This window comes from Rhinolophus ferrumequinum, chromosome 5, assembly GCF_004115265.2.
Source record: "Rhinolophus ferrumequinum isolate MPI-CBG mRhiFer1 chromosome 5, mRhiFer1_v1.p, whole genome shotgun sequence".
Taxonomy (NCBI): Eukaryota; Metazoa; Chordata; class Mammalia; order Chiroptera; family Rhinolophidae; genus Rhinolophus; species Rhinolophus ferrumequinum.
In genome coordinates this window covers 9,372,726-9,397,464 of record NC_046288.1, presented here as the reverse complement: position 1 = coordinate 9,397,464, position 24,739 = coordinate 9,372,726, and the positions used below count along the sequence as shown (strand labels likewise).

General features: G+C 36.7%; 1 protein-coding gene across 3 annotated transcripts in view; it reads right to left on the bottom strand.

The window, feature by feature from the left end:
• The window catches only part of LOC117022452 (cytochrome c oxidase subunit 7B2, mitochondrial), a 100,412-nt gene that overhangs the window by 14,629 nt on the left and 61,044 nt on the right, over window positions 1-24,739 (bottom strand). Inside the window, exon 2 of one of the 3 annotated variants that reach the window (XM_033106527.1) lies at window positions 6,440-6,566. The exons of the other annotated variants lie outside the window; for them this stretch is intronic. The gene's annotated coding sequence lies outside the window, so the exon portion shown is untranslated. The remainder of the gene's footprint in view (window positions 1-6,439; window positions 6,567-24,739) is intronic. 3 annotated transcript variants of the gene reach the window in all.

Genomic DNA, 24,739 nt, shown 5'->3' with positions numbered 1-24,739 from the left:
CACTGTCTCAGTAATCTGAAAACCCCAAACTGAGAATATAATTTAGAGATCCTAGACTCACAGAAGTAAATGTCAATACTCTCTGGAAGAATGAACTTTTACCCCAAATTTTCATAATTAAAAAGTCTAAGGAAAATGAGCAGCTTAGACAAAAGTACCAAACACAAAGGGAACAAGGCACCATAAGCAAGAACCAAAAGAATAGAAAAAAATCCACTCACAAGTACTTCAGATAATGGAATTATCACAGACTCTCTCCAAATATATAAAAATATATTTATCACAGTGAAAGATTTTTTATCTTTAAATATATTCTGTGAACAAGAAATTACAAAAAATGACTAAGAAGATTTGAAAAGGAACAAAAAAGATTTTTAAAAAATATAAATAATTAAAATGAAAAATAAAACAAATGAGTTTAATGGCAATTAGTCAAAACTAAAGAGAGAGTTAGTGACCACGAGGGTAAATATAAGGAAATTATTCAAAATTCTGCAGAGAGAAACAAAGAAAAAAATATGAAAAAAGGTTTTTGATTGTCTGATGCCTAAAAGAGAACTCCGAATCACACTGGTAGTAAGTGTACATGATAGCAAATTACAGGAAAATATGAGTGCCTTCCTACTGGGCTTCCTAGGGATTTCTTCTTCTTCCTTTTGGCGCTTAAAACCACTTTGCCCCTTAATTTCTCAGTCACTTGAGCTAGCTGCAGATCAAACACAAGAAAACTTCTTAGAAGGCAGGTGAGTTACTTACATGGCAAGTTAAGTGTTCTCTTAGCAAGTCCTCAGCTCTTCCTCAATCAGAGTCTTTTTAAGTGAGTAGAAAAAGCTTTAAAAATGATGCTATGCCAGCAGAAGCCAGAGCTCCCTAAAAAATAGCCCTCGCTTCTATGCGTTCAATCAGCTTGTCAGCAGAACCAGTAGCAGGGGGCCACCTAATAGTAGCATCTGAAGTACAATACAGTTTCCTGCTGCCAAGGTATCCATTAAAGTTCTGGCACAGGTTCCAGATGCACATTAGAAATGGCCTTTACTAAATACACAGTCTCCTCTCCCTTCTATGTATAGATTATATTGCTTTAATCGGTCAATCATTCCTCCTGTGTTCTCCTGGTCCCAGGACATGGGAGAGAGCTGAACTGTTCCTGTATGTGTTACGGTACTACTGTTTCTTGCTGAGGAAGTGTGAACAGAATTAAGGCTGAGAATGCATGTTCCAGAGGCTATTAGTTCCTTTTAGTTTTATGTCTGAAATCTGAATGTTTGGGCTCAATATCCTAAGATGTTTGAAACTCAAAGGTTCATTGCTTTGCCCCAGGGAAATATGGATTTGTGCTGGACAACATGATAAATTGCTTTTTGTTATGCCCTTCTCAGACCTTTGGATGTATCAGGGATTAAAAATCAAGAGAGCCCAGGAGAAATCAGAAATTCTAAGTATAGGTCAGAAGTTGTTGAGAAGAATAAATTGTAAGAGACCTAAAACTTCCATCACCCATTAAGGCACTTTACTGATCTCTTTAATCATGACTGTCTTTTATTCATCTATTGTCTATATTTTTTTAAACCATCTTGGCGAGACCGCAAGTAATGATATGAACAGTATGACACTGTATATAGGATCCGGGGAATTCTAGTCTCATTTCTGCAACTTGATAAACTATGTCATCTTGGGCAGGTTGCAAATTTTGCTTGCTTCATTTTCCTCATATATAAATAAGGATAATAATGACGATTGTAGTCTAAGGAAAGATGGCTTGTAAGAGGTGTAATAAGAGCAGGACTGTAGGTGACAATGGAATACTTGGACAGTGTCCAGCAGAGGAGAACCAAAGGGCTCTTAGCTCCATAACTGTATATTCTAAACTTTATTAACAATGCCTGCCCTCTGCTTTTATCCCACTTAATCATAAAATTATTCATGTTTCCTTTCATTCATATTTGAATGCCTAGCACCTATAGAGTATCTCACATATAAAGCGTCTTAATAAATACTTGCTGAGTGAATTAATTCTGATAAAGTCAAGACAGGTATCTGGTTATCGGGCCATAATGGAGAAAATATGGGAATGGAGAAGTAAGAGGAGAGTTATACACAGTTTTCATTTGTCACATCAGGTAAAGGCAACATACAGATATAGGCATGTATTTATATGTACATGCACATAGTTGCTTGTTTCAATTCCCCTTTTTATTCAGGGTATGACTTCATAAACTTAAAAAAAAAAAAGGCATTTCCCATATCCTCATTTTGTGTGTGTGTGTGGTCATTCTGTCAGAAGGTCTTCGAGCAGACCCAAAGATAGAATCCCGTTCCCACCAATGGTGACCCAGGTGGTCTAGTTAGTCTTAAAAGTTTCCTTAATATATTTTCAAAATATAATACAAAATTTAAATCATGCAATAAATATGGCCTTTCATCTTCCTCCTGACGATTTCTATCAGAGTTCGTGAATGTGATCCTAATTCAGACAAATTTAGCCCTTATTTAATCAGACTTGATATGTACTTACATAATTATCTCCCCACTCCAGCCAAATCATATGAATGTAAGAGGCAAGAGATCCAGCAAATGGCAGATATGGAGTATATGTTCTACATGATTTCTTAAATGGAAAACCAAAGCTTCAATTATATAAACTAAGGATGAAACCATCAGAGAATGCAAATATTATTTATATTTCAAGTTGCATCCACATATGTATGTATAAACATATATGCATATATACATACACACAAAATAGATAAATAGTTGATGACACCAGCAACAAATTGATTCTCTATCCAGGTTTTACTTAAGCATATATTTGAATCTCTTCATGTAGCCTGAACATAATTTGACTAAACAAGTAAGGTAACTCAAACTCTGGCAGTACATTAGGGAAGAGAGAAAACAGTTTGAAATTAAAAATATGGCCAATGACGACAGACTCAGGTCAGCCTCATTCAGAGCGTAATGATCTGAAAGATTATCCTTCAAAACTGTTTCTCTTCTCGAACTGCTATTATGCCAAAATTCTTTAGTATTTTTGCTTACTCTTTAGGATCTTTAAGTGCATACATTAAGGTAATGAGCATTATGTAATTTTCTCCTTGCTTGGATGCTATCAATTTAATAGTATTTATTTAGAGATTTAAGAAGAAAATACTGCCACATTAAATGTCTATCTCGTCAGATAAATTTTGATTTCAGAAGTGCTGACACACAAAAAATTCAAAACAACAAAATGTATTTTTTCACTTAAAGAAATGCCAAGGAACAGAATAGTCAGCTACTTTAGGTGCTTGAGTGGAGGGATAACATTCTAATACCTGATCTTCATCCTCACAGGAATTTCTTTGTTTTTTAAACAGCTTATGCAGGCTATTTACATTTCAGATGTTCAAATAATACTGTAAATAAAACTCACAGTCTGAAACACCAGGATTAATTACTGCTAGTGCTTACTTCGTGCGGTATTCAGGGTAACTGTGTCCTTCAAGTAGAGACTCTAGGAAACCAAATTACCTAAGAAAATTTGTGTGGTAAGCATTAAATAAGATTTTTTTTATTTATTGTTGAGTATAGAGCATAGGACAAGTGCTTAATATCCACAGAAGCTAGAAAAATAATGGAAAAGTGATAAATGGGCTGAAGGTTTTCAAAAGAATTAGGTAGGAAATTTTTACACTTCAACAAAAACATATGTGTTATCTATTGTCTTGAAATGCAATTAACATGAGGTCAGTGTTTAAACTGATTCAATTTTCCATTCTAGATAGAGACATAGACACAGAGAAATATTTATTATTACAAAGAAAACTCATGGCATAAGCATGATAAAAAAAAAAAAGAGTACTGACACTAAGCTTTAGTGTCAGGGAGAAACAGGCTATGTTGGAAACCATGGTGAACTAATCAAATCATATTCTTTCTACAAAAGGCAACTGTACTTACCTGTTGCCTTGTTGGAACTTGAACGGGGTTTCCAGATCTAATTTTTAAGAGAAACTGAACATTTGGATTATGAATGTAAACTATCCTGATTTTTAAGAGTAGATTTAGTTTCTAAAAATAAGGTGTAGGGCAACCAAAATACAGGTGGGAGCCATATTCACTACATGGATCACCTTTAAAACTCTTACCTAGAAGAATGTTGCTATGGTCTGAATGTTTGTGTTCCCCCCAAATTCAGATGCTGAAACCTTAACCCCAAAGATAATGATAGTAAGAAATGGAGTCTTTGGAAGGTGCTTACGTCATGAAGGTGAAGTCCTCAGGAATGGGATTAGTGTCTTATAAAAGGGGGTCCCCAGAGATCCCCAGCCCCTTTCACTATGTGAAGACACAGCGAGAAGTCAGCGGTCTGCAACCCGGGAGAGGGTCCTCCCCCTACCATGCTGAGATCAGTGCCCTGATCTCAGACTTGCAGCCTCCAGAAGTCTGAGATACATCTTGGACTTGCAGCCTCCAGAACTGCTGTTTATAACCTACTCAGAGTGTGGTATTTTAGTAGAGCAGCCTTATAGGACTAAGATAGATGTTTCAGCCAGACAATGACTAAACTTAATTTCACGACCCAGAGAAGGTATACCTACTATAGCAACTGGAAACATGTACTCCTAATTCCCTCATTCCATTGTTCTCTTTGGGCTGACCTGGAATTTTGCTCTCACGCTCCATTTTCTCAGGAATCCATAAATAGCTCATTAACAGTTTCTTTCTAGAAAGCTGGATACAGAAATTGGTTAGGTAATGCTTTCTGTGGTTACTTTTCAGTCGAGAGGTTTACTCTTTTACTGTTTTTTTTTTCAAATGCTCAAAATAGCCATTACTCCCTTCTCGGAAGATGCTCCCAATTCCTGCAAATGATTCTCTTTGAGGACATTGCCTCCCTGCCTTACCTTGGCTAGCAACACATTTACAACTAATCATCTTAGGACCCGATCCTTCTGTCAGTGGCTATTTTCAGTGACTATATGTTGGATTTTAAATTTGCCTGACTTTTTTCTCAAATTCAGAGAAATTATACCAGCTCCCTATCTGACTAAACTCAGTACTGCTCCAGTTCTCGAGTTTTATTAATTCTTCATGCATATTACCAACTTTACACTCTAAATCTTTTGTGGATAGTCTTACTATGTGGATACAAAGTGGAGGCCTTGACTTTAAAGAGAAGGTGATGTCTGTCTTATCCTTTTTGCAAGAGTGAACTATCGTCTATTTCCCCTAATTTCATGTGTAAAGTATCATGTGTTGGTACTGATGGCTGTACAGAGTTTACCCATTGTGTATCTTTTCCCCTTCTCTGTTCTACACCCTACTCCTCTTGCAACCTCCATCCATCTTGAAAGCTCAATATTTACCTCGACCTCTCTTCCCCTCACATCTTATTGTTGGTGGCTAAAAATGGTAGCTGATTACAAACGCACTTGTGAGTGGTAAAGAGACAATTTTTCCTAGGACTGATCCTGACTACAATAGGGAAACACTTAAAATGTATCTGAGATTTCACTAAATGTAAAATTTACATTTTCACCATTCAGTTCACACAGCAAGTCATTACTCAGAAACATAAGGCACTATATAAGAAAACAATTTATGATTACATTCAAATATAAACATGTACTATTTAATTTTTAAATAAATAATTGATGTTTATATACCTTTGAAATACAAAGTAGGTTTCTGCACATTTTAATATTCTGATTTGTTATGTCAACTACATAATTACCTCAGCTCTAGACAATACCTGTGATACTGCTTGATACTTAAAAAATAAACTGCCAATATACATGGTTTGCTAACCAGATTCTTTAGTATTATTTTAGATAATGACTGAAAAAAGACAAGTTATATTCTTTACAGGAAAGTAAAAATATGACTTCCAGTATGTTGTGGAAAATACATCTTTTAAGACTGAATTTTGCAACCAGTGTATCAGGCTTTCTTAAGCCAAATTTTAGCATTTTAGTATATGTTGTTAAAAGAATCATCTCTATTCAATTTGGTGTTTTAATGAAATTGCAAAAAGCCACTGTATTTTAGGATGACTTTAAATCTTTCATTATTGAAAGCATAATGCCCGGTTTAGAATTGTACATTTCCCTGAAGTATATTGCTCATGCTATGCACTGTTTTTATCAGCATAACCTTTCACTGTTCAGTGATAAATATGTTACTTAAATGCTTTGGTCTAACTGGCTAATACTGCAATGAACAGCGCCTTGCATTAGGTACGGATATGTACTAGGAAGCTCCTGAATAATGTCTTTTTCTCCACAAAGTAAAATCTGTTACAGCAGCAAGATACATCAACAGCCAAAACCTTCCATTATTTATGATGTCTGCAAGAACAGATGGGGTTCAATGGGGCAAAAGGTAGACAGATTAGAACAGAAATTTAATACAGATTTTGGGTCAACATAAAGAAGAGAATTATAAATATTAAATCTACCTAATAAGGAAACAGGCTTCCTTAGGCGGTAGTGAGATCCCTGTTGTCTGAGGTGTTCCAAGAGGCCTGATGATAGTGGAAAATTCAAATACAAGGCAGGACAATGGCCAACATTACTTCCAAGTTCCTATCAAAAGGTGAGATGACAATAATTGGCAATTTTAGAGAAAAGAGTAGACTATTTATTTAAATTGAAGAGTATTTATCTAAACATATTTATCATGTATTAAGAATTTTCCTGTGCCCCGATGACAAAACAGTGAATAAGACATACTTTCTGACTTCACGAAGCTCATATTCCTTTGGAGAAAACTGATGACAGACAATTATAGACAGGTTGAAAAGCATATATCCCTTGATTGTAAAAGAGTATGGGGCAGTGAAGATTATCTAGTAGTAGACAAACAGAGCCCATGCGTGCAGCATCGGGAAAGTTGGGAGCCAAAAAGGTGATTTTAAAGGAATTTGAATGTGTTATAAGACGGCAAAATAGTCCTGATGGAAAAAACATAATGTTTTTGGACTTAACGCATATTTCAACATTTTCTGTTAAGATGTTGGACTAGACCTTGATACTCATCAGGGGTCACTGAAGAATTTCAAGCTGAAGAGTAGTCTGATGATATACATGTGTTACAGAAAGATACCTGCATGTACAATGTGGAAAGGAGAGACCCAGAAGCATGATGAGCACTGGGAAATATTCAGTAGGAAGTGATTAACAGCTTAAGATAGTGGCAATGGGGATGCAGAGTAGGGGTGATGATCAAGAAATATCAGCCTGTCTTGAATCTGATGACTGATTAGTTATAGAGAAGAAAAATAAAAGAGTAACTAATAACGCCCTCTTTTCTTCAGCCATTTTATTTCAGCAGCAGGAGATGAAGCAGTAAGAAGAGCCCTTGGACTTCTCTCTGTACCCAGGAGCAACTCAGCCAAGATTGTGAACTGCCCCCATTACTTATTCTACACAAAAGCAGCAGAGGATCTCCAAGAATTTGATCCTACATATCCAGGGTTTGTCTTGATCACCATACAATCGCCAACTTAACATACTATTCACTGTTTTCCTTCTTTCAACCTACTTATTAAAGCAATGTGCAACAGAGAGCAATAAGGTGGTCTTAGTCAACCGTATTTTTAAGTCCACATCCTAATTTCCTCTTAGCATTTCTGTCCTTCCACTGGACACATATTAAATACAAACATTCTAAAGATACAGAAAAACTGCTGCATCATCCAGAATGAATGTGATACATATGTATGTTAGTGAGTTCGTGCTATGGAAAAAGCCAGTCCTATATGGAACTAAGGATACTGAACTGTCTTAAAATGCATTTTCTGGCTCAGAGAAATATTTTTATTTTGAAAATCTACTCCATGAGGGAAAAAACATAAGTCTTTAATAAAATTACCTTACTATTAAGAGATACTTGTTCCTATATACAGGAAAATCCATCTGCTAAGCTGAAAGACAAGGTCATGTAGTAGCTCATTTAATGTCTACGTGATTGAAAGCCAAGAGGTTTCAGGAAATCACTACTTGATGTGTCAAAATACACTGATTTAGAAGTGACCTTTCCCTGAAATCCATCTTCATGGATGGTAAGCACAAAGACTGAAGAATTATTTTGGAGACTTCAAAGATGATGCAGACTTCCGTTAGAGTTTAAGAGAGCATATGTCTTAGTCAGCTTGGACTGCTATTAACACAATGCCATAAACTAGGAGGCTTAAAATAACAGACATTGATTTCTCACAGTTCTGGGAGCTGGAAAGTCCAGAACAAGGTGCTGGCTGATTCAGTTCCTGGTGAGAGCCTTCTCACTGTGTCCTCACTTGTCATACAGGGGGGAAAGGGGGAAGGGAGGGGAGGGGGAAAGAAGCTCTGGTCTCTTCTCTTCTTCTAAGGACATTAATCCCATCAGGGAGGCCCCACCATCATGACCTCCTCTAAACATAAATACCTTCTGAAGGTCCCAACTCTCAGCAACATCACATTGAGGGTTAAGGCTTCAACATATGAATTTGGGGGGAGCATGAAAATTCAGTCCATTTTGTACCTGCCCGCCCCCAAAGTTAATGTACTTCTCACATGAAGTACATATTCACACCATCCCAACAGCCCCAAAAGTCTTAACTTGTTCCAGTATCAACTCTAAAATCTGAAGTCCAAAGTTTCACATAAATCAGATATGGGTAAGACTCCTCCTATTATAACTTATCATGAGGCAAAATTCATCTCCAGCTGTAAACCTGTGAAACCAGGCAAGGTATGTGCTTCCAAAATACAACTGTGGGACAAACACAGGATCGACATTCTCGTTTCAAAAGAGAAAAATAGGAAAAAAGGAAAGGGTGATGGATTCCAAGAAAGTCCAAAACCCAGCACAGTGAATTCCATCAAATCCTAAGGATCAAGAATACTCCTCTGCAGTTTGAGGCTCTGCCCTCCAAACCCACTGAGATAGTAGTCCTGTCTCCAGGGTTCTACCCCAAGGTTATGCATGGTCCTGGCCTAAAGACTTCAATTGGAGGCCATTTGTTCTGTTGAAACCAAGGCAGTGGCCCATCTCTGAATCACCTTTGGGTCACTTTTCCCTCTTCTTGAACAGTGCCCAGTTGCAGGAGAATCACTCTATCATCCATTCCTATCAAACCCAAGGAGTCCGACAGTCTTCCTTCACTCCATCCCATATCTCTAGCCCCTTCAGTTCAAATTAGCAGTGTTTCTGCCATTTTAAGGATTTTGGTCTACCTACCTCTCTGAATAAGATGGGGACTTAATAAATAGTAATGAGCAAAAGAATGGCAATTTTAATAATCATTTCAAAATATTAGTGCTGTGTGAAAAGAAGCTATGGAGAAATAAGGGTGGAGGCAAGGGGGTTCTTTTAAATCCAAGCATTGAATAACTGTGATTTAAACTAGGACAGTAGCAACAGAAGTGTTAAGAACTGGCAGGATTATAGACCCACTTTCAAAGCAGAGCTAACAGTATATCCTGATCAGAATGCACAGTTAATGATAAAGGGAAGAGTCAAGAATACTTCCATGTTTTCAGCCTGAGCAAGTAAAAGAATGGCATCCATGAGGGAGGGGCTGGGAGTATATTGGGGAAAGGAATTTGGTTTTGGATATGTTAGGTTTGACATGTTTGCTAGTCATCCAATTAAAAATGTTGAGTAAACATTTGGACATGTAGATTAGGAGACAAAGAAAGACTGAGCTAGAAATAAAATGAGGGAGTCTTTAGGACATAAATGGTATTTTAGTCAGCTGGGCACCAGTAACAACCCTGTTTCCCAAATCTCATTGGGTTAAAACAACAAATATTTATTTCACGCTCACATTACTTCTTGGTAGCTACATGGGCTTCATGCTGCACTTCTGCTTCTGTCTTATTTCAGCATCCTGGCTGAAGGAAGAAAACCTTCTGGTATGTGCTAATGTTGTGTCTTTTGAAAAACATAAGAGCAAATTGTTGACACTTAAAGCTTCTGCTTAGAACTGGCAGACTGTTACTTTCACTCACATTTCATTGGCCTAACCCGGTCAATCACATGACCAAGCCAGAGAAAGGAGTAAGACATACCCCACCCACAGGGAGGCACTGTTCAGTGCTAGTCACACTGCAAGAGAAAAGAATGTGAAGTCTTGTTACAGGGACACAGGGAATGAATGATTGAGTGGAACGACGTAATCCACCAGATATTACATAAATATATTTAACCCACCCACCCCCAATAGAGGAAATTACCAAATAAGTGAGTATAGCAAAATAAGAAACATTACCAAGGACTGAGCCCTGTATCATTCTGTCATTAGAAGTGTGACTAGATGAAGGAAACTAACAAAGAAGACTGAGGAGAAGCTACTGGCAAATAGAAAATAAGAAGAATGTGGTCAACTGGAAGCCAACAATAGAAGGAATTTCAAGAAGAGAGTTATTATTTGTGTAAAATATCAATGATAACAAATGGATTTAGCAATATGGAAGCCCTTGGACTCAGACAAGGGAATTTCAGTGGAGAAAAAGGAAGCAATAGCCGGAACACAATGGTTTTAAGAAAAAATTGAAGAATTACAATTGGATATAGTCAGTATAGATAACATCAGGAATTATGCTTTTAACAAAGAGCAGATAAACAGGTGAGTAACTGAAGGAGGGAGGAGGGTGGATATATGAATCAGAGTGTGTTTGTGTGTGTCTGTGTGTGTCTGTGTGTGTGTGTGTGTGTGTTAAAAGAATAATAGCATTTACGTGCTCTGATTGAGAATGGGCTAGTAGAGAGAGAGAGAGAGAGAGGGGGGAGAGAGAGAGAGAGAGAGAGAGAGAGAGAGAGAGAGAGAGAGAGAGAGAGAGAGAGAGAGAGAAACCTAATGCAGAAGAGAAAGGGAGAAAGATCCTTGACTAGACAAAAAGAAAGGGATCTGGGTACAAACTGGTCTCAGAGTGGTACTTAGAGAATTCATCTGTATTATTAGAATGAAGGCAGAGTATGTGGGTACAGATGCTGGCAGGTAGATGACTTCAGATTACCGAAGAAATACAAAGAGCTATAAATTAAGAAGCAGTACACTTGGAAAAGCAGTATGGTACAGCAAGATATTGCAGGATGCTAGTTCCTGGTTCAGGCCTAACCTAGCCCCATGACTTAAAGCAAATTACCAAACTTCTCCATGCCTCAATTTCTTCAGTGGTAGATGGAGATAATTCTGGTGACAACTTCATAAAGTTGAAAAGGTGTAATTTGTCTATCTTCCCCCAGTAAAATATTAGCTCCAAGAGGACATGGATTTCCACTTTTTGTTGTTATTATTGTTACATCCTTAGTGCTTAACTGTCCAAGACTTAGTAGGCACACAACTAACAACAAATAAACACTTGAAAGGTGCTTACACAGTATGGGGCATAATATGGTAAGCGTTCAATAAATATGACCTATTATTACCACCAGTTACTAATTGATTTCAGGAGAAATTATCCCTTCCAGGGGACATTTCCCTGTGGTTGAAGTGGTATGAGGTTGGGGGAGACAAGGTGTGAGAAGTGTAATTTGAAAATCAAATTCTGTAATAGTTACTTTGAAAACTTCCAGATTCTTTCTCACAAATATCCATGAACAAGGCTAGAACCTTCCCTGACTCTATCATTTCTGTTTATATTTCTCCTGATGCAATTTATAGTATTTCCTGTTCTCATTAGTTTTCCTTTCTCAATACACAGTAACTAGTATGACAATGATATGCATTCGGCAAATCCGGTTACCTTCTGAATTCTCTATGCTAGCGGTATTTTCTCCTGGTAATACTGCAGTTATAGGGAAAGGCATGCAGATCTTGAGTTTCATTATTTTTCATGACTACCCAGACAAAATGTTCGATGACTACAACAAGAAAAATAAACACCGTGTATCAAATTCCATTATGAGTGACCTACTTAAACAGCTTCCTACTGTTCTCCTCAAATTAAAAAGTGTGCATTTTATGCTAATGCGTGAGATGAAGCATATAGCCAGTAGACATTTTTAAATATAGCTTATGTCTTGCATATTTAATCCCATCAGCTGATGATCCATTGAATGATTTGATATATCAATTAGCTCCATCATCATTAAAATATCTGTTAGTATTTTCCATCTGTTCATTCGGCCAGAAGAATAATCAATGAAACTAAAGTTTCACTGTAGTAATTCAATAGTCCCTCTGCCTACTTTATTCTATTGTGAGACTCCCATTCTTCTCAAATAACAATATTTTATATAGCATGCAAGTGTTCTTATTCAATAAAACACTAAGGTTTTATAATTGAATACAATCAAAAATACAATATCGAACAAACACACATTAGGTGTTACTCTTGCATTATAGATACTAGAAATGTTTACATTCGTTGATTTAATTCTTTTGATAGAGAATGACTTTTACTAACAAGAGCTTACAAGTCATCCACCTAGCAATCCACAAATGTTTATTGAATAACAGATGCTACTAGCTGCAATTCATTTAAAACCTATACACCAGAGACTGTGATTAGAAGTTTACTTACATTACTACATCTAATTCTTCACACTACTCAAAGAGGCAATGTTATTCCCAAATCACAAATAATTTAATAAGCTTGATTAGAGTCAATGACTTACTCATGGTTACATGGTTAGCATATGGTAAATCTGGTAATCAAACTCAGCTGTGACTAAAGCCAAAGCCTTCTCTGTGACTAGAATGTCCTGTGCAATCATGTCCCCAACTAAAGAGAAGGCTATGCAATAGAGAAACGAATAGCGTAGTTACCCTGCCTCACAGTGTGGTTGGGGGACACAGAGTGTAAAATCAAAAATTTCAGAATTAATATAATAAATTACTTTAAAAGTATAGAATGATGCAGGCATATGATCTCTGGCAGAATTTGCTTCCCTGAAAACTTAAAACATCAGATCTGTGATTACATACACTTGAAACATAAATACAACCCTAATTGCTATGACTGTTATGTCTTCAGGATGTTATGCCTATATTTTTGCTCTAATTTTTAATCTATTTAAACAACTTTAAAGTCTTTATACATTGTGCCATAAGTAACATTTGACTTTGGTCCATACTCATCTCCATAAAATTAATGAAATTAACTCAGTGCGTTATTTCACAACACTGTCATTTTCATGATGTGGAGGTGATATCTTCATCTATTACACTTAAGAAACCATTAAATTTATTTAAAAATACGAAAATATTTTTTTCATTATAATTATCCCTGCAGAGGAGATTTTATAGCTTGTGACAGAGTTCAATATGACAGACACAGGATGACTGTTAACATTTTGACATGAGAAAAGGTCACCCTAACAGCAGCCAGATATGCTTCATCAATAGCTTGGCTCATACATTGAACCATATAGCTAGGAGAATAGATTTACTATCAGATGGGGAAGTAGGGATGGGCGGGAGACACACAGGAAACACACTGAGAACACAACACTAGTAACTACTACAGTCCAGTCCTTGGATACCTAATATTTAATACACGTTTTTTTCTGATAATGGTCTTCTTCCCATTCTTATCACAGGAGAGGGCACGTGACTCAAACTAAGCAAAGCAGATTCTCTCCTTCAGAAATTTTAGTCTTGGGGAAGAAAAACCAAGCAAGCAAACAAGCACAAATACACTCAGAAAACACAAATACACTCAGAAACCGAAGTTAGTTCGAGGTGAGTTCCTGAGGACAGTGCCTTAGCGAGTCAGTGAGCGTCCCCTCCTGTGGACAAAACAGAGCTGCCCTGGTTTCTGCTCATTTCAAAGCCTGGTTTTCAAGTGTTGTCTTCAATCCTTTCCTACATATTCTAAGTCTGACTTAGCTCTTATTTCATTACTAAAATAATTGTAAATTATAATCTAGTACCATAAGTGGGGGTATATGAAAGGACTAGGGAACCCAGAAGCATTGGTCTATCACACTGTGAAGTGATTAGAAGATGAGAAATGATTTGTGTAAGACATTGTGCCAATATTTAAGACTATTCAATAAACACAGGAATAATGGATCTGACAGAAACCTTACAGGTAGGAAAACAAAACCAAATTCAAAATTAGTATTTTTGGAGACTGTAGATTGTTGACTTTTGTATAATGAAAATATCCCAATGTAGTTGACTTGTAACCAGGCTGATACCTTATTTCTATCATTTCATATTAGGACACTGATGCTTTCAATGATTTATAAAAATTAGACACTCGCAGTGGCAGGAGCCAGTTTGGTGAGGTAAAATCCATATTGCTGAATACACCATCACTTCCATAATCACCCTACTTTGGCACTTTGTAAATGTGCCCATTTGTAAATGAGTGAACCGTGGGGTGACTAAGGAAGGAGAATGATTACACCTATAAAGAGGGTCATCCTATTTACCTGTTTTCTTTGAGTTTTGCTAATGAAAACTTGCTGGGGGAGTGGGAGGCGGTGGGTATTTATTGAGGTCAATTCACATTTTGTTTATAAGTGATATAAACCAAATTCACATGACCTTAAGCCAAAACAACAAAACAAAACAATTCACTTAATGGAAAGATTAGGGGCGGTACCTACAGGAGCCACCAAGTAGTCAGACAACACTCATGTCTCTGAATTTGTCAGCTTCGCTTCCCTCTGTGGTTTCCTCATTCTCTTCTGCTAAAGGCAGGAGTCCTTCCTGCTGAAGAGTACATCATAAATGTATCTCCTATTTTCCAGTGTCTGTATACAATATTTCTTACAAAGCTTCTCATTGTGAGTTATGTGCTAATCCCAGTAAAAGCCAGACCTCAGTTACGTTACCGCCCTTCTGCACAACCCAGTTACCTTTGTCAGTAGCAATCGCATCAAAACTTTAAGGAGTAAGAGAAGGGAAAAGTGCAAAGAAAAAGGTACTGGTATTAGCAAAACTGATACTGGGTAGACAAAAATCTGTGGATTAGGAAAAAATGCTATTTTGCAAAATTTAGCCTTAGATAGTAAAGACTGAAAAGGCTTAGAGAAATAAAAGAAACTATATGAATCAAGTGAATGATCTATTTCTGTATTACTAAAAACCAACTGACGTATAATTCTCAACCTCAGGATCTATCAGCCATAGAAGGATCAGTACTGTCATGACAGGTTGTAATTCTCATGGCGCAATGGGTGTTTTACCAAGAAGTGTTAACGATTTAGCTTTATCTGTACTGCCATCTAGAAGAGCTACTCATGCACAGTGTTCTGTTTGCAAAATGTTGAAGATTATCACTTACTAGCTCCTTGATCCTGATACGATGATGATCATCTTTCAAGTCACACTTTATTTATTTACTTAGTCACTCATTTATTTGCTAAAATAAAATACGTACTTATTTACTTATGTATTTGCTAAGAACAATTACATAGTGTGGGGAATATAATCAATAATGTTGTAAAGATTATGTCGGGTGTTACAGGGGCACTGTACTTAGCAGGGGGATCACTTCATAGACAGTAAATGCCTGACCAATACGCTACACATCTGAAGCTGAAGTAGAATAATACTGAATGACAACTATAAACACAAATATAAATATAACTGTAAATTTTTTTCCACAGGATGTAAAGTACAACATAGAGAAGATAGTCAATGGTACTGTAAGAGCTATATACGATGTTAGAAGGGTAGTAAATTCGGGGTGAATTATCACTTTGTGAGCGGTGCAAATGTCTAACTATTACATTGCTTTGTACACCTGAAACTAATAAAATTTTTTTTTTTAAAAAAGAACAATTACATAGTAATCGTTTAAGGCTCATAGTACATGTTTAAGGCACATAAAAAGAATTTGGCATCAAATTGCAAAGACAAAGAAACGTAAAAGTATCGTAGTTGTAAAATTACTCCTAATTGTAAAAATATATTTCAATAGCATTAAAAATCATCGGAAAAGGCACAAACGTTAGCCTTTTATGTCTCATTGCTTGTGTAGCTTTCATCTTGTCTGATTCCACAATCAGTAGAGCTTTCCTCCCATGTACGTTAAATGAGTGGATGATATCCTGTTAGGGAACATTGGACGATCATTAGTGCGGAACACACTGCCTATGGTTATGCCTAACACAATACTGCTTCCTGTAAAAAATCGCTACTCTTGTTGGAAAATGAACGCAAAAGAATTTCAGAGAATTTGATCCAACAATCTGTGTGGAAATCCCTCAACAGTTATCTTTTTAAAAGTCGGATTTCTTCTTCTCATTCCCATGCTGAAAGTATTTTTGTTCTCACTTCATTACCACATTGTACCCAAATCCAAATTAACAGCAATGGCATATATGCTAATATATTCAAAAGGAAGCCTTGGTGAGGAGATCTTCTTCACCTAGCCAATGGGTGGAGAAGAGGAGCCACCTATGAGAGAGGACCCTGTTACCACATAGCAATCCTACCCAGTAGAACGACGCTTCCATGTGCCAATCTGATTGATACTTTCTCCTCCAGGAACAAAGAAGGAAAACAAACAGAACAAAAGATTCCATTTTACACCTGTTTTTCAAAATTGATGAGAAGAACAGAAATAATGCACATAAAATGCCTGCCAAAGTGACTGACACACAATAAACATTTAAGACATGGAAGCAATTGTATCTTTTTGATATTTAAAATAGTTCTTTTTAGTTTTATTTTCATGGTTAAAAGGAAATGCACATTCTTCACAGAAAAATGAAAGAAATGCAAGGGAACAAAAAGAGTAAAGCTGAAAACTCTTGAATTCCTATACTACCTGGATTCCTTAGTCATAACCACTGGTAAAAGTTCGGTATGTAATTTGTCATTCATGTTCTTTGTAACCTACATTATGCCTCTTAGTATGAACATCTTGTCATGTCAATCTAAACGCCTATGTACCCATGTAGTAGTTCCCTATACAGATGCAACATACTTTGCTTGACCATTGCTGAGCACTAATGTTGATTCCACTTTTTTCTCTCCTATAAGTGATGATACTGTGATAAGCAATAAATGTAGTTAAATATTAGTGTGCTTGCTTATTTTGGAGGAATACATTTTCTAAGTGAAATTGGTGGCTATAACTACGATGATTTTTCTCATCTATAATAGTTACTTGTTCAATATTTGTTTTCCATTTTAGACTGGCAAGTAAAGTTTTGAGAGGTTCAGATATATTTTCTCCTTTGCCTTTCCCTGTCTTACTGAGATAATCTAGCTTTGTATTTTGTCCCTTCAGGGTTTATAGCTTGGTGAAAGTGAAAGCAACTGAAGAAGGCTGTCCTTTATAAAAAGCCTAAAACCACTGAGATATCCCAGGGTGGAAAGCAGTAAGATAAAGATGCCTGCTCAGAGAAAGATATGTTTGTAGGTCCCTTTGGTAGGATAGACTACAGTTGGTCCTCAGGGAGGTGACCTAAGAGTGTATGGTAGCAGGGTAGCACATCTAAGGAACTTGAATCCTAGCAAAGAACTCACGCTCCACATGTGGGACAGTAGAGAAAGTTCCTGGACTTCAGGCGTCTGCTGTGAGCTTGGAAAAGATGATAGTAACAAGCAACACACAGAGAATCAGGAGTCTTCCATCTTCTAATCATTGCAAATTATCCTTGTGTTACATTAGAAGGGAATGGGAGACCAGTAAAGGCTGTTAAGGAATTTCCCAGCAGAATGCCTGACACAATGCAGGCACTCAATATCCGTTGAGTTGAAATTAGAAAGTAAACACACAATTGGCATGTTGGTAAAGCATGGAGGGGACATACTAACTGTTGCTTGGGAGATACTGAGGGACTTGACTGAGCAGACAACATCTGAGGTAGGGATTCTAGGAGGCAATGTCTGGCAGAGCCTTGGGATGTGACGACTTCAGCACCTGCTCAACAGGACTTCTTTCTGCTGCAAGGAGGCTGGAGATAAAGACTGAAATTACTCTCACACCCTCCTTAGCTCTCCTTACATTCTTTTCTCCCTGTCTTGTTTGTTTGTTGTTTCCCTCAGGCTTCACTCTACTCTTGTTTTACTGGCTTCTACTTACCCAGTTCCTGGCCACTCACAATCCCACCACTTGAAGTGTGTCTTCTCTACTCATTTTGTTTGATGGCCTTTAGTCGTGATGGGTATGGCCTGTGGGACCCCATTCTTCTGCTTCTTTTTAAAATCTGTCCTTTTTTTTTATTGTAGTAAGAACATTTAACATGAGATCTACCCTTTTAACATCTGTAAGTGTACCATACAACATTGTTAAATATGGTATCAACTTATTACTCTGTGGGTATCTCCCTTGTAGTGTGGGACTTAAGATATAACAAGGCTTTCAACAAACTGAGCTGTGTACTTGGACTTGAAGAGAATGTGTCCAGATTGAGAAAATAGCATGAGCAAAAGCTCAGGAAAGAAAAGTAAAGGGAAAAGTTGTAGAATAGCATTGTAGAACAAACTGTCACATATGACAGCAGCTCCAAATTCCATAGTTTAACATGTTTGATATCACTGATTACTTATATTAAGTCCAATTATATCTCAATCAATATAAATGGAATCAAGCATAGCTAGATATTACATAATACTTAAAAACTGAATTGAAGAACACATTTTATTTCTATGACCAACAATAAAGACATTATACATAACAGGAAAAGGCAAGGTGAAAGTTGCCTTTATCAATTTTGATGACATTAATGTGTCCATGAAAAAACTTCTCCTGTTAAACCCATGCTATTTGTCAATATCAAGGTGTCACTACTCAGTTAAAAAGTCTATATAAAGTGAAACGGCTATTCTTAAGGAGTCAGAAACCTAAAATAAGAAGTTAGAAAGTTAAAAAGAACTTCTAGCCAGCATGCTGTGACCAAATGATAATATTGAGAATCCGCAGAATCACCAGGATTGATAAAACACCTAATTTTTGCCATGTCAAATATATATATATATATATATGTGTGTGTGTGTGTATGTGTGTGTGTCTGTGTGTGTGTGTGTGTCTGTGTGTATATATGTATATAATGTTGTATTATAAATGTACATATACAATTAATAAATAAAACTTACTTAAATGTCACAAAACACTAAAATTAAAGAAAAATAATAAACTCATATTTCCTCTCATGAAATGCAGAAAACAATGAGAAATTCATGGGAAACATGATTTTATCTATCTTAGTGCAAAGCAAAAGAACTGTGTTGCTCTAAGTCAGCTCATGAATGATCCACAGAACAAAATTATTTATCCTCAGGATTGTGGGGAGACTTAGGTGTGGAGGCTATCATTCCTAACAAGCAGCATACTGACTCAGTTCGTTTACCCAAATATCTGCTTTGTTCTGTTTTCTGCTTTGGGCCCTAAGTCACCCTGACGTGTTTTAACTTAGTATTTGGTTTCTAAACTTCATGAAGTTTTCTTACAGGGAAGCAAAATTAAGTGGAGGTTTAGTTAGAAAAAAATTTTACAGGACTCCATTTCACGGCCTGTGAATCCAATCAACGCTCAAAAATTAGGAGGTTGATTAGCTAGTGTATGGATTATCAAGGCCATATACTTCTCTTCCTTTGGTTGCCTCTTCTTTGACTATTCAACTGTCTACCTGCATTCTACAAGATAAGACCCAGGCACAGAAAATTCAAAACTAAACAAATAAAATAGAACACACCAGATCAATATCACGTCTCTCCCACTTGTTACGTCAGTGCTGGTTAAAAACAACCATTGCCATAAAAAAAGAGAAAAAAAAAACCTCAAAACACAAAATAGATTAAAAACAAATTGTATTCTCTAGGAATGCTAAAATTGTTTATTGAATGAAAATATCCTTTTGAGTTATCTGTCAATTTCATTGATCTACCACTGCTTACCGTTAGTACAGAAATCTAGAATGAGCTATTTCTGGTGGGAATATTACTGTTCATGGCATTAATACTATCACAGTCCTAAAACACTGGAGAAAACCACATAAAATGAAATAGGATTATACGTTTCATCCAACCCAAGGGGGGGAAAAATGAATTGTCGTCCAAATGAACCACTGAAGCTTTATTCCTCAATCTTTCCTCTAAATGTTAAGCTGAGCAAGGGAAGTCTTGTAGTTTTTCAGTGTTTTATTTTTTTCTCTCTGCAAACCCTGAATTGGTTTCAGTAAACTGGTCCGAGTACACTCTTTGGGGAATTAGTTTTATAGATCCAATTAAAGCGTATCCTACAGCATTCTAAAATTTCAGGTTCAGCAAACATTTCCAATACAGGTGACGCTTCTTAGAATTTTAAAAACATGAAAACTATGAGATCCTCTCTGGAATTGCCACTTAGTAACTAAAGAAAATAAAAGCTATTGCATATTTTTCATCAAAAAACATTTTTATCAGCTTGTTTTTAAAAAGACAGTAAAAAATATACTGGTTTTGACAATGACATCTTAAAATCAAGTATATTTTATGTGAAACGGTATAATGTCTATAATTTTTATACCTGTCATCTAAGCATATCTTTATACCACAAAATCTGCTTACAATAAAGAACAGGGAAATTTGAGGCAGGAATAGAGTAAGCAATTTATTTGTGTTAGGTGTGTTCTTTGTGATTCTCTTAACTTACTCAGCAAATGTTTATTAAGCCCTTGTCTAAAGCTAGGCTCTATAGATAATTCTTAGTTTGTACCCTAAATGTATGGGTTTTATTTCATTTGGAGGGGCACAGCTAAATTGCCCATGAAGAATCAGACTCCTGAGTCTTTCATTCATACATATAGCATTTTCAGTGTTTTGAATGATATTTTTTGATCAATAAGCTGGGTCACTTCATTTTCAATAATAATATAATAAATTACCTATATAAACTTATGTATATAGGTAATTTATTACATTATTATTGCAAGGCTTGTTTTATTGTTGCTCCATTTTCATTGTCACTACCACTATCTCAGTTCAAGATTGTGGCATGTCATACAGAGACAATCAGAGTCACCGCAAACTGTATTTCCTGCCTTTGGTATCCCGCTTTCTAATACATTCTAATTATTTTCAGCCCTTACCTATCTGTTTTAGTTCCCTATGTCCTCCTGGCACTTCCAAGCTAAGCCTCTTACTATTCCTAAGACAAATCTGTTCAAAGAAAGCAATACATTAACAGTCTCCTGGGGTCTGCTGAGGTAAACACTACTGGATGAACTCTGGACACATGCCTGACCATCTTTTGGAACCATTTATTAACCCCATACTCTGCTGATAAAACACCTGATTCTTTTTCCTTATGAATCAAACCCTACCTATCCTCAATTTCCTGATTTTTTTCCTCTAAAACTTCCTTAATGAGAGTGGAATTCCATTGTGAACTTTAGTCTCTTTCATGAGGGTATTTTGTTTTAGCTTCAGCGAATGCCTGAAGTCCTAATTAATTATCCAGGATTTTAAGTAGAAATAGTACCAATAAATACAATGTTTTTTTTTTTTATCATTCTAACATTAACAAAAAAAAATACCATTTTGAACAAGTGTGATAAGGTTATAACTAGATTTGTAGGAGAATTGTGACTGACCTTCACATTTCCATTTGTTTCTCTTATTGTTCACATTGGACAGGATGCCTAGTGGGAACTTCCTCTGGACTGCGTTGTAGTTAGTTAGCTAGAACCAAGTGCTCTCTTTCTTCCAAACTAAACTCCCAAAGGGACCGGGAGACTCAAAGATCTCCAAGTGCTGGCAGCTGGTTTCCTAACACTCCACTACGTAACTAACACCTAAGCCCAAACTGCCCATTTCTTCTCATGAAAGGCCATCATTCTCACATTTGCTTTATTTAAAGAAAACAGTACTACGTGTTGGAGTCCTTATGGAATCCAAACCCATAGAACATACAAGCTGCACTCTCATCCAAGTGTCCCTTTTCACAGGACACTGAAAGAACAGAGGACCTCTCTATCTGCTGACCCTTTTGCCTGCAAGTTCCCGCTTGCCTCCAGTGATGCCTATACCGGTATCCACCCAAGTCTTTACTACACACTATGAGAAAAAATGGTATTATAATTAAGTTATGTTCAACTCTGCCTTTAGTATATACCAGTGAAATAAGATAACTTAGTTCAATCAGGTACAGAGCCAAAGAGCATCTTAAATCCCCCAAGTATTTCAGTTATCATAAAAACCCAAGGAAACATGCCTGATTAAATTTAAGAATTAGGTTTCCATATCTGTTGTAAGAATTCCTATTGTGTCCTTGAAAGAGGTCAGGGATCCTTCAGAATGGTAAATACTTTGCTAAGAATCTTCCAGGTTTTCAACCAGATTGCCTAAGACCTTGACCTTCAGATGCTTAACCAAGAATCTAATAAGGGGTCCACACTGACCTAAAGGAGATGCCATTCAAGTTACTTCTATATTACTTGAACCAAGTATTTTTGCAAGATATTCTCAAGATGAATTGCTCCCATTCCAGATTCCAGGAAGCCAACGAGAACACGATTATCATTAGTCATTGGCAATCTCCAATAGGATCACAGAACCCAAATGTAGTATTTGGCACTGAGGCCACCCAAATCAGACCCTATATGCTCTTTAACATTCATTGCTCTCTCACTTATCAATGAGTTAGATTCACTTTGCAAGTCTAGTTTAGTGAATTTTCTAATTTCCCTCATCCCATCCGACAGAGTACATTGAGAATGAGTAAATGTTAGAAGATTGAGGAACAACCCAGGCCCCAAATTAAGTACCTAATACTCTTGGTGCCTCTGAGTTTCTCATTTGTTTTCTAAACACAGGAGTATTGGCACCTCTGCCAGCAAGATCGAGGGACTTACTCAAAATTTACCGTAAGAAGCTCTAAATGTATGCTTTGCATGCGCAGGTCTTTAGAGCTTAGAGCAGACATACTTACTCGCAGGAAAGTGAGCTGCAGGCACAGTGTCCATAGAGTAGAGACAGTCCTTTCCTGGGGATTGCTCTTTCCTACTTTAAGAGTACCTCTTGATACACAACCACCACCATAGAAGGTATCTCCGTAATGAGAGTACAGTCTGAAATGACTATTTTTGTGACTAGAACAAACCAGGAAGGTGTGTCAGTCTAAAGGGCCAGAGTTTAGGTGAGGAGCCCAAACAATTGTCAGGGTTATAATAAGTGGTTATAACAAGTGGCATGTTACATGGGCAGGTGGACTGTTCTGAAGGAGATACACAGAACTAGACAAGGGAATTAGGTTGAATGTGTAGGAAACACCTTGGAAGGAGTCCATCAGTATGACAAGCACTTGCTTATTTAGCTAGTTACTATGACTTATTTTACGACTGTCAAATGAACACCGGTTTTGCAGAAGTGCTAATATTGACAAAGTCATGCATAATAGTTTTGCAGGTTTTGTATAAGCGCCCTTCTTTGGGCACACAACTCTTATTACAAGTCAGATAATCACCCCCCACACACACTCACACACAAGATTACTGCCATTTCTTATAACTTATTCAAGCAACAAAGGGTGAATTACAGTTCTGCAAACCATTTGAGGGATTCCTACCTTGAGTAGTTCTCCAAAGGTTAGCCACAAGAGTTTGTAACCACAGGAGACACTGAAAACTAGGCTGTCACATTTGCAAAGTGTCTCATGCTTGGGTTATTTTGTAGAGAAGTTGTGGAAAAGGAAATTGGAGGGATATGGGACTTGCTTAAATTATCCCAACTATCTGTAGTGAAATTACTGGAACTTCAGGGATCGATGAGCTGAATAACTTCGTCTTATAAAACTGTGAAGGGATTATACCTGAGGGGAATTCTGGTGAGGCTTAAAAAACAGGCTTCCAGAGCTAAAAGATATCTGAAGAAGTCTACTTTCCACTCCCACATATATAGGAAGGATCACCATTAGATGGTTTTGAATCACCGATAATAAAGAAGATTCCATAAACTTCCTTAGCAACACATACCTGTGGCAAATAACTTTCTATTTCATTCTGTTGTGTCTTAGAGAAGCTAAATCATCCATTTTGTTCTTAAAATTAAGAAACTGCCCAGATATCATATAGGAATCCCTTTCAGGTTTGTGATTGTATAGATTCTAGCATTTAATAATCTTGGCAAAGCCCCTGAAGTCAGGTCTCTGAGTAATTTAGAGCTGTTCTGGTAATTTCTTCATTCTCTTTTCCTTACATCCCCAGAAATAAAGCACAACCAACCCAGAGATTCATTGGAAAAAAAAAAAAAAGTCATGTTGCCCTTTACAGGAGGGCTGCCAGATAAAATATTTGGGATTCACTTATACTAAAAAAAGCATTCATTATTTATCTGAAATTCAAATTTAATCACATGTCCTATATTTTTATTTAAATCTGGCAACACTACTCTATAATAAACTGACCCTCATCTCTATTCTAACTGCAGAATCCTAGCATTGTAGGGAATTTAAAGTTACTCTAACTCAAGCTTCTACTCAGTTATAGTATTAACAATGAGACTGTAACACAACCTTCACTTGAGCACTTCTAGGAATGGAAGTTTTGTTACTTTCTGAGCCAGAACATCAGATTTTCAGTTACTGTAAATTTATAGCATGTTCCACCTTTCATTGTGCCAATATCTGACTTGGGGTAACTAACGTTTTCTATCGGTTCTAAATATGCTACATGGAGCTAAGAAATTCTGTGTTTCAAATAAGACCACAATGTGTGCCTGACTTCTTGTTTTCATATGTTAACGTCATGACATCTTTTACCCAGCTAGGATCTGTGCAGCCTTTCTTATCACAGATAAAAAAATCCTCTGCTTCTCGTATTTAGCACTTTTCTCAAATTGTAGTTCATTCTGTTTGCTATTCCTTCGTGATACTCTATAGTAAAC